Genomic DNA, 11,659 nt, shown 5'->3' on the forward strand with positions numbered 1-11,659 from the left:
ACAAGGGCATTTAGTTTTCTGGACCAACTTTTTCAGAAGTGGCTTACTATTGCCTCCTTCCTTGGGTAGAGAGAGAGAGTGCCTGGCCCAAGGTCACTTCTCTTGAGCTTTGTGCCCAAGAACGGGACTTGAACTCACAGTAGCCAGGATTCTAGCCCAGGAATCTTAATCATTACACCAATCTAGCTCTCCTCTGTGAAGCCATATAATCTGTGTTAGTGTTTTGAATGAAATATGCCCTAAACTTGTATTCCAAGAGCCAGCAGCTACAATGAGCTATCAGTTCAACATTTCTCTACTGATATTCCTAGCATAAGCAGAAGGAGGAGGGGAGCTTCCAACACACATGATCTTCATCTCAATTAAAATATGGCACAGGACAAGGTAAACAGACAAAACTGGCTAATTAAGCACTGGTGTGAGAAGAAAATCAATCCTAACTATGCAGAGACAGGAAATCTAAGCCCTTCCAGTTTTAGCTGAATTGCACTTCCCACTCTCTTTCATTATTGGGCATCCAGCTCTGAATTAATGAGTAAAGAGATGAGTAATGAATTAATAGCAGAGGGACTGTCATAGCTGTAATAGCTGAGAGGTCTTTCAATAAGTTGGCCAGAGCAAAATGTTCACCATCTTGAAATATTAAAGTGTTTTACAGTATTACTGAGATTAAAGAACTTGATTATCTAAGACAAGTTTAAGTGGAAAAATAAGATAGGGTATTCACAGAGGAATTGCCAGGGAAAGAATGGGGGAATTATTTATTCCCACATTTACCCATTCAGTTTTTGGCTATTACAGTTAAAAAATATTTAAGCTCTTTATGTCTAGACTCAGGCAAGGAATGAAGACTTTGCTATATGTGCAGGGCAAAGTCCATCTTGGTAGCTCTTTAACTAGAGGTCTATTAATTAGACAATGAAATTAAGAATTAACTACTTGGCTATGTTCCAAAGAATATTTGCCACTATGCGATGGAGGAAGAGATCCTTTGCACAGAAGAGGCACCAGCACTGCTTAAAGTTAAGAATCTAAGAAAAGTCTTCTCCAACCACCTTAGCTCTCCACTCAGTTTGGGGAAATTTTCTTTGCCATCACCATCTATCCATTTATAAATCATGCATTCAGCTGCAACCAACAATTAAAATAATATTAGCTTATATCAGGATGGATAACATTTTGGGGGGCAATCTTGTAATCCGAACATTGCAAGTAACCGGTTTGGTTCCAGGATTGTTTTTCTGTTTGAAGTATTGCTGGGATCTTCTTTCTTATATAACCAGAAGCTCAACTAGTTCTGTCATGTACTTTAGAATGTTTTACATTTGCAGAGCATTCTATGTAGTATTATCAATACTATTTCAATCAGTATCTCCTAGGAAGTGTATCTTTTTATTCCTGTTGTTCGCTAATTGGAGCTAACCGCCAGTACTATAGCCACTGCCAAGCTGTTTGTAAGCGTTCCAAATACCATGTAGAATCAAATCAGAATCGAAGGCAAAACTATGCTTAAAGTTCCAATTTAATAAAGCAGGCATGTTGGCACATAGCTATGGGATCCCAACTCTGGAAGTTATATCAGAATCCTACCCAGTTAAAAGTTCATGATCTTGACCCCACACCCACAATCCATCACATGGTCCAATCTCCTTCTTCCACGCTGGCGTCCATGCCCAGCTTCTTCCGGTCAGGTGTACTGGTGTGGAGACAAAGGATGACCTTGACTTCTAGCAAAGAATGAAAACAATACATTCCAAAATCCTACTCCTTCTAATCCCCCCTCCCATTGACTATACTTAAAGAAACAGCATAAGGAAATTAGAGAAAGTGTGGCAGGCCAAAATTCTAAAAGGAATATAAATGCAGGCCTGACACTGTTGTTGAGACTGCAATGCCCACAATTTGCAACCCATACTGTCTGGGAATGCATCTTGTAGGTTCTAGTTTGAAGAAGGCACTGCATATTTTCTTTTGTTTTTTCATAGAACAGATCATAGCTCAAGGGGACTGAATCTTGGTTTATATCAGGGAACGGTATAATAGAAATTGATGTGTCTTCAAATCTACATGGCTGCTGTTAGGTTTTTGAAAACTCTGGTAAATCTAATCAGCAGAGAGCTTACATAATTGTGCTTCCTAGCTCTTCCCCTTAGCTGTGTAATTAAATTAAATGAGTTGTTTCAAGGTAATTAAGTTACTGTTGGCCTTGACAATCCATGAGCTTGATCACATAGTCCAAAATGAGCTACTTCAACTGAATCTTAGAGTGCTTTAGGTTTTCAGTAGGTAGAACCAACACCTAATCTGAGTGGGGCGATTATGAAACATGTGAAAAGTATAAAGAAGAGAAACAAACTTTATTGCATCTGTATTGAAACTTAAAGCTGTTAACTTTATTTATTTACTTATTACACATATTTGTATGCTGCCCAATTAATTTTCAGCCATTCCCACTCAATAGCTGCTTCCAGTTGAGTAGTATTCTTGTAAGGATGGATCCTCACAAGATGATTTTTTAAAAAGCTGTTTTAGAAGGACCACAGGGAAAAAAATGGCCAAATAGTCTAGAATAGCCTTAGGAAGCTATTCTAGGAGAAAGTAATTACTTTCTGTAATTACTGTATAACCAAGAAATCTTAAAATGAGGGGATCTGAAACATGTCCCTTTGGTCAGATACAAGGTTGAAGGTTTGATTCTACTTGGAGTAAAAGGACAGCAATGCTCCAAGCCATACATATCGATCAGTAGTGGGATTCAAAATTGTTTACTACTGGTTCTGTGGTCGTGGCTTGGTGGGTGTGGCAGGGGAAGGATACTGTAAGATCCTCATTCCCTCCCCACTCCAGGAGAAGGATACTGCAAAATCCTCATTTCCTCCCAATCAGCTGGGACTTGGGAGATAGAGAATAGATGGGGGTGAGGTCAGTCAGAGGTTACTGGTTCTCCAAACTACTCAAAATTTCCACTACCGGTTCTCCGGAACTGGTCAGAACCTGCTGAATACCACCTCTGATACCGATACCTTGAATTGGATCTGGAACCCTACTGGCAGCCTTTGCAGCGTCCCCAGGATTTGTGCTTTTCTAGTAATTTAGTTTATCCTGGTCCATGCAGGACTCTGCATTTTGATTGGGTCAGATACAGCTTCTGAATGACCTTTAACGGCAGCTTTGTGGAGAGCAAATGCCCATTTTTATAACATTCGCTGTGCTTCCATGCTAATATTATTTGCAGGATATTATTTTGCAAAAGTGTAAAACTTAGATTACAGAAATAATAATTGTCTTAACTGGAATGCTGTTCCACCTTTGCTTATGAGATCTTTGAGTTGTGCAAAGGGATAGATTTTAATGAAATCCCAGTTGATTTTTCATGAATTGACTTTGCAGTTTTGCAGTTATTAGTTCCAAGAAAGAATGGTAAGGAATGCCAACAGAGATTTGATCTTCAGATCATGCATTCTCTCAAAGACATTATACATTGTTTGTGAAGGATATTTATTTGTCTAAACAAAGTATAAGTGTCTGCATTTTAGGACAATGTGTACAGCTGCGAATATCCATGCAAATGTGCAATTAAAATATAATAACATCCACAAATAATCATAACAAAATGCAGCAAATGATTAACAAATTGTTTGGTTGAATAACAAAGAGCAAAAAGCAATTAAACAAAATAAAAGCCCAGCAATTTGTCTGGGCAAATGTTAGCATCTTTAATCCGCAACAGTAAATACCGTAACAGGAAGAAATTTCACATGTTTAGGGGCCGGTTTAGGCCCATTAATCTCTATGCAGTCAATCAGTTAGTTTGTTTTAACCATTTATATGTCCATCCACCATCTCTGTCTCTTTCTCGCTCTTTCAGTTGCCTCTTTTTTATGTTTTCTCTGGGTCTCTTTCCCATTTCTTGAAGTTTTGTATTGTTTCAATGGCTGGCTCAATTTATTAGGAAAAAATAATCCAGTGATGAGATGATCTCTAATTATCCTGCTTTGTAATGTGGGAGAGTCGAAGGGGTATCTCTCGGGAAGCAGAAATAATTCAGTGCTTTAGAATTATGAAAACAATCAAACATGAATTATTTCATGTTTACACATTCCTCTGCAGCATCGCTGATTCCGACTGATCGGGTGCTGTATGCCAGGAAACAAAGTATAACAAATATTCAAAACCAAGTATCACTCCAACTGTACTAAAATTAAATTAATTAATATATATATAATTATTGCAATAAGTACAACACCAAACATAATAAATAGCCGATACCATTTGACCACATGCTGGTTTCTTTTTCCTCCAATCTCTCAACAGGTATATACAGCATGCATTTATATATGTGACCTTTTCACTTATTCTTGTTCACCAGTCCAAGACTTTATCATTTCCCTCTTGATTTACCTTAAGAAAACAAAAAAAACCTTGGAAATTCAACATCTAACCTAAACATTTTCTGTTGTTTTTGTGGAAATCTTGTGTTCCAATTATTAACCACACCTTCTATGGCACAATTATAGAAATACGTCTCCCATTGTATCTGATGGTGCCTTAGTGGGTATCGGATTGCAGATTCAGTGATGCTGAGATGAAGGGAAAATGTTTTAGGTGTTTCAGGAGGAAGAAACGTAGAAAAATGCTGAGGAACCAGATGGATCAGATAAAACAAAACAAAAAAAGAGACTGTTGCTTATATCTTACACACAGTATGTGGACAGTCCTGCATAAATGTGATTTCCTATGGGAGAATAAATACATGCAGGCATAGGAGTGGTCCCATGTCCTTTTTGGGCAGTGGGAATATCTGGACTGTTGAGAACATGTCAGAAGAAAACTAGTAATGGGATGGTTTGCTTGCTCACATACGACTGCTCTGATTGGTGTAAAATTCAGCTCATAAATATATAAAAGAAGAGAACCAGTTAGTGTAGTGGTTAAGGCACCAGGCTAGAAACCAGGAGATGGCGAATTCCAATCTCACCTCAGGGGTGGGCTGCTGGGGGTTGGCAGGAGTTCGGGAGAACCTCTAGCTAAGATTCTGTGCAATTCAAAGAACTCCCAAATCCCACTCCTGGCTGGCCCCACCTACCCCAGCCCGTCCCTCCCAGAAGTCTCCATGCAGCTTGTTTTGGATGTAGGTAAGTTCAGGGCATGCGCAAAAAGTTAGAGAGGATGAAAAACGGGCCTACTAGAAGTTCGGGAATGCTGGCAATGGGCTCTTTTCTGGCCTCTAGAGGCCCTCCAAAGCTTGGGGAGGCTGTTTTCACCCTCCCGGAGGCTCAAACAAAACCTCTGGAGCCAAGGGAGGGCAAAAATGCCCCCTCCCAGTGCAGGAGGCAGACTAGGCCACACCCACAATGGCCACACCCACCAGGCAGAGAACCTTTTGCTAAAATTTTTGAAACCCACCCCTGCCTTAGACACAATGCCAGCTGGGGGATTTTGGGCCAATCCCTCTGTCTCAGTCCTAGGAGGCAATGCCAAATCACTTCCCATTATCTTGCGATAAAAATTGAAGGACAATTTCAGACACTTGCCTGGATTTGAAGAGAGATAGAGACAGAGGAGGGAGAAAGATTTCATGAATTGAGTTATGCAGCCTCTCCATGAATTTGTTGATCATCACACCATTGTGAGAAAGAAAGAAAAACTTCACTCTTTTCCAGGCTGATGAATATTTTCACATCTCTTTGCTGCAACTCCTTAATCATTTTGGCCCTACCAACTATATTCTTCCCTTTTTCCAGCATTTGAGATACCATGACCAGAACTACCTACTGAATTCAAAACATAGTTACACCGAGAGATCCGGGGGGGCGGAGCCTGTTGCCGAGGAGGGCTCAACCGAGCTCCTCTCAGAGATCTGGTCTGTATATCTAAATAAGATCATAAATATCACCCCTTTTTGGCTAAGAAAGGGGCAGGGAGTAGCTCTGTGTGCTAGGGTCTATTCGTAATTCACAGCCTTTCTCTTTTTTTTTGGCTGTGGACAGAGATTAGATCCAGCGTGAGCGGAGCTTTTATCTCCAGCCAGTTCCTCTCAGCTGCTTTTTTTTGCAGCCCCAGACAGGCAAGGCCCCCCCCCCAGGACAAAGCAAAGTTGTTTGAAGCTAGGATTAATACGGGCGGGTCCCACTCCTGTGAGATTTATGCTTTTATTACTATCTTAAATACCAGCACCATTTGTCTTAGAGGCTTCTTTGTTTAAACGGACTTCAAAATGGCGATTTCTCTCCGTTGGTGACTGATAGGGGATGTACGTAGCTGGTTTTACCTTCCTGCAGACCGCTCCTTAACAAAATAAATTTTGTTTTGTTTTGTTTTGTTTGGAAACAGAGGGGAGCGAAAGCGCTGTTTATTTGTTTATTTATAATGGCACCCAGGTCAAAATCGAAGCGTCTCTCTACAAATGTGCCTAAAGAATCTGTGAAGGAACTTAAAGAATTTACACTGGAATCGCAGCCCTTGTCTCCTACACCCTCTACTGGAGAATTCTTAACACAGGAATTTTTTTTTCAAATCTTTAATGATTTTAAACAAGAAATTAAGGAATTTGTATTGGAGCTATATGGTGATTTAAAGTCTAAAATTGACCAAATGAAGGCGAATACGTTTGCAGCCGTGTCTGCCCTGTCAGATTATACCGCTGAAATAGAGAATAAATTGGAAAGTTTGGAGGAGGCTAATTCTAATTTGACTACTAATATTCAAATATTACAACAAAAAATTAGAGACACTCAAAAACAGCTCGTTATGATAAACTTTAATAAGAAGGCATTCGCAATAAGAGTCAGAGGATTCCGCGAAAAGGAGTGAGAGAATCTGAAACAGACCTTTGTTGAAGCCCTCAGCCATGCGGTGGGAAGCCCGGGACTTAACTTTGATTGGCAGATTCGGAAAATCTATCACCAGAATTCGTTGGTAGCGGAACAGCGACAGCTCCCGAGGGACATAATCATATATTTCTCCACAAAAGAATCCAGAAACGCGATCATGCAAAAATTTTACAATAATACTTTGAGAGTTGATGGCCAGGACTTGATTGTCTTCAAAGAAATACCTTTCCAGATGTTAAAGGCAAGAAGGGACTACACCTTTTTAACTAAAGAGCTTAGAAATCATCAGATTCAATATAAATGGGAGGCCCCAGCCGGCATTACGGTCACATTTGAGAATCAAAGACTTCGTCTCAATTCTGTTTCGGAGGCTCGAGATTTCTATTACAAGACTTTGAAGGCGGGACTTCCTGATCCACTTGGAAAAGAGGAGAGACAAGCCGAAGGAGAAGGCAAGCAACAGACCACATGGCTGCAAGATTAAAATATTCACCAAAGTTGTGGACTGAATGGGGGTTTGTGACCTCTCTCCGGCAGAAAAAGCGGATTTTATTGGTGGGGTGATACTGAATGTATATATGTAAAATGCATGCAGAATGATTTACGCTGTTTAAATTTTGTTAGAAGGGAAAGTTTGAAGAGATTATTTTAAAATAGAAGGTAAACTGATTCTTGTTGAAACTATTATTTGAATATGTGGAATGATCTATGCTATTTAATTTTTATTAGAAGGGAAAGCTTGGTGAAATTATTTTGAGCTAGATTTTAAACTAATGTTTGCATAAATTTGATAGTGGCAAATATTAGAGAAGCAAGGGATGAGGGTAAAATGCATGCGGAATGATTTAAGTTGTTTAAATTCTGTTAGAAGGGAAAGCTGGATGAGATAATTCTAAAACGGAAGGTAAACTGATTCTTGTTGAAAGTATTATTTGAATATGTGGAATGATCTATGCTATTTAATTTTTATTAGAAGGGAAAGCTTGGTGAAATTATTTTGAGCTAAATTTTAAACTAATGTCTGCATAAATTTGATAGTGGTAAATATCAGAGAAGCAAAGGATGAGGGCAAAATGCATGCGGAATGATTTACGTTGTTTAAATCCTATTAGAAGGGAAAGCTGGTCGGGATCATTTCAAGATAGAATGCAAACTGATTTTTGTGTAAAGTAATACTTGATCCACACTGCTTAAATTTTACTAAGAAGGGAAAGTTTGGTCAGATTATTTTGAATTATTGTTTGAAATTAAGGTTAAGAAAGGGAAAGTTTGATTATTCTTCTGTAAAGTAATATTTGAATATGTGGAATGATCCACGCTGCTTAAATTTTACTAGAAGGGATTATTTTTGAGTTAGACTGTACATGGATGTCTATACAAATTTGGATAAATGTTTATCTGAATACAAGGTTAAGGAAGAGGAATGGGAGAGTCTACAGGAGGTCGGGGTAAATAACAAAGAAGCAAGAGACGAGAATAAAATATAGATAGAATGACTTACACTATTTAAGCATATATAAAGATGGGGGGCCGAGCTTAACACAAAGAGTTTCTTTTTTTTTTCTTTTTTCTTTGTTCTTTTCTTTCTTTTTTTTTTTGGTTTCTTTTTTTCCTTTAATACATTACTTTTATTTTTAATCCATATGAATATAAGATACTTTAGATAGAAGGCAGTGCCAGGTGTGGGCCCTGGGAAGTCGGGAGGAGTAGGGATCGGGATTTTTGGGTGGGTGGGTGGGTGGGTGTTAACATAGTCTCAATAAGAACAAGAATGCACTTATATACGGTTGTTCTTTTTTTTTTTCCTTTCTTTTTTCTCTTTTCTTTCTTTAAATTTTTTTTTCCTTGGTCTATTTTACTTTTTATCAGATTATAATAAACAACACTTGAATAAAGGAATACACCAAGGAGGGAGGTAGAGGGAAAGAGGAGGGAGGAGTAAGGAAGGAGTAAGGGGAATGTAAGGAGGGTGTGTTGGGAGTAAGGGGAGAAGGAAGGTTTGAGGGGAAAGGGAAGTAGGAGGGGAGTGTTAGAGGGAGGAAAGGAAAGTTGGAGGGGGTAGATGGGGTGTATGGAGGATGGAAGTGTCAGGTGGGGTTGTGAATGATGAGTTGTGTTTTCTTTTTTCTTTTTTTTTTTTTCTTATAGTAAATACCCTGTATATAAGTGATTGTAAAATGGAATGTGAAAATGAATAAAATATATTTAAAAAAAAAACATAGTTACACCATTTTATTAAATAAGGACATCATGATTTGTTTAATGTCAATGGGAAGATGTCATATATCAGATGAATAAATCAATCAATCAGTGAGAAGAGAATGTGCTTTGTTTCCTGGCTAATTAAAGATAAGCATAGATCACGCTACAGGGATCAAAGTATAATTTGTGTTAACTTTAGTAATCAATCAGAACTGCATATACCAGCAATTATCATTATGTTTGCAGAATTTTGAACCAAAAATCCAAAGACGAGTTTCGGAGTGAAAGAATAAAATTCCTTTTATTCAAAGAATATTAGAGCTAATTTGAAAACGGTTTGCAAAGCGTTGGTGGGTCTCACCCTGACTTCACCTGAGTCACAAAGGAGAGCCACACCCTTTACAGAAGCGTAATAGCAATTATACCCTCCCTAACTCCTCCTATACCTACGTCAGCTATACCTGACGTGGCAGGTCACAAATCTAATTAAACAACACAATTACCCTAACTTTACCATGTAAACTTCCAATCCTTAATTAATGTTTGAGAGTTAAACAGTTGTAACTCCTGATTTAATCAACGCTTAGTTACAAGTCTGTGGTTGCTGATCTTATTTAGTGTTAAGGGTACTGATTTAATCGCTTGGAGTTGGACAGTTTGTCTTACTGATCTAATCATAAGGCCAATCATTGCTTTTAGTTTACTGATTTAATCATATGGTTAATTATTGCTTCTATACGTATGCCTGCTGTTGAATAAGGAAATTTTTAAACTTTTTCTGGTACTTCCCCATTCAATCCCCCATTTCTTATTTGGTCATTTGTTTAATATTTTCTCTTATTTCATTCAACCTTTTCTTTTCATCTTCTGTATTTTCCATGGGGTGCAAAGTTTCCATGCGTTCTAATAACTGAATTTGATCTCCAATCTCCTTCAATACCATTACAGATTTTGCATTTTGTTGTGCTTGGAGTATTCCATTTACTGAGCTTGTTACAATATTTCGTATTACTGGGATTAAGCAAGGTAGCATCATAAGTCCAATAAAAATCAAACCTACCATAAATAAAGCCTGCTTCCAATTTCTAAAAATACCTCCCAAAAAGCCCCCTTCATCTAACAGACCAGTCCAGGTTTGTGAACCACATTTTCGGAAGGCTATCATATCCATTGCTCTACATACATCTAATGAAAGCTCCCATTTATTTTTTTGGGTGACCACCGTATGATTAAGATATTTTAGTAATGCTGCCCCAGGCTGCCCACTAATAATTCCCAGTCCAACCCACAGGGTCACATTATACCTTGTGAGTAGGCCTGGGTTATGGCAAGTAATGCTCTGTTCTTTCTTTTTTCCATGGGGGTTTAAGGGATAGGCTGGTTGATGACTCTGAGCAGGTTCCCACAATACTTTACACAACCCCTTCCATCCTGGTTGTAAATACTGACTCCTGGTATTATCACATAGAAAGTGGAGATTCTCAGTGCCTTCCCCTTCCGTGCCACAACCACTGAACCACAAGGCCTTCCCTATCCAATAGCACCTTGGGTCTCCCCTGGTTGTATTTTCACACATCTGGGTGATTCCATTCATCCATTCTCTACTTTGATTTTTATGAGTCCAAGCTGGATCTCTCTGAGTTTGCCTTGGTGTTACCTCCAGAGTCAGATTACATCCATATTAGGCAGTTTTCCAGTATTGGAACTCTCCCTTTTGATGTCCCCCACTTTTCAAACAGATAATTATACCAACGGCTCTATTCTTTCTCTGCAGGGACGTCTCCTAATAGTTGAAGCAGTCAGCATCCACGAGGGGATAGGAGGAAATTCGAAAGAACTTGGGGAGACCACTAAAGAGTTTGTGTTTAAATAGTCTTTCTCCTCCCACATTGTACAAGTATATCTTCCTATAGTCTCTCGGTTTATTTGCAAATATAGAGTGGTTTGACACTTACCCCCTCTCTTTTGTGTTACCACTATCCAGCTTTCCTCCTGACCTACTTGTTGCCAGTTTGGTTGTAACTTAGATTCATACCACCAAATTTTGGGTTCAAAGATCCAATTCATGGGACAACACTCACTCTCCTTGTCATTATAACACCGAATTTGTGTCCAAGTTCCATCAGGTTCAAAGATTCTACGCGGTTGAATCCATAATTCTCCCCCAACCGCCACTAGGGTTATATTCAAAAGGATATAAGTCACTGTTTTTTTTTTAACACCAGTTTCAATGGTTCTTTTTGAAAGGCTTTCCATGTTTCCGACTCCTCCAAGTTGGCTCTCTTCGCTCTGGTGTAGTGGGTCCAGCCTTTTTCTTTCGTCCGGATGGCAGTGTCTGTGGTCAGCAACACCAGGAATGGTCCATCCCACTTTGGCTTTAGGGAATCGTCCTTCCAAGTCTTTATCCACACCTGGTCTCCCACTTCAATGGAATGTACTTTGAAGCTCAATGGAGGAGTCTGTATTAAATAGCCCGCTTTCCTGAAAGAATCAAAAGTCTGGGACAGTATTTGCAAGTATTGTATCAACCCTTTGTCTTTACTAGGTAAATTCCCCATTCGTATCCCAGCATTCCTTAGTGGCATTCCAAATAATATTTCATAAGGTGAGACTCCCACATCCCT

This window comes from Thamnophis sirtalis, unplaced genomic scaffold (assembly GCF_051295495.1).
Source record: "Thamnophis sirtalis isolate CommonGarterSnake01/CBP01778 unplaced genomic scaffold, rThaSir2_p1.2 scaffold_5, whole genome shotgun sequence".
Lineage (NCBI taxonomy): Eukaryota > Metazoa > Chordata > Lepidosauria > Squamata > Natricidae > Thamnophis > Thamnophis sirtalis.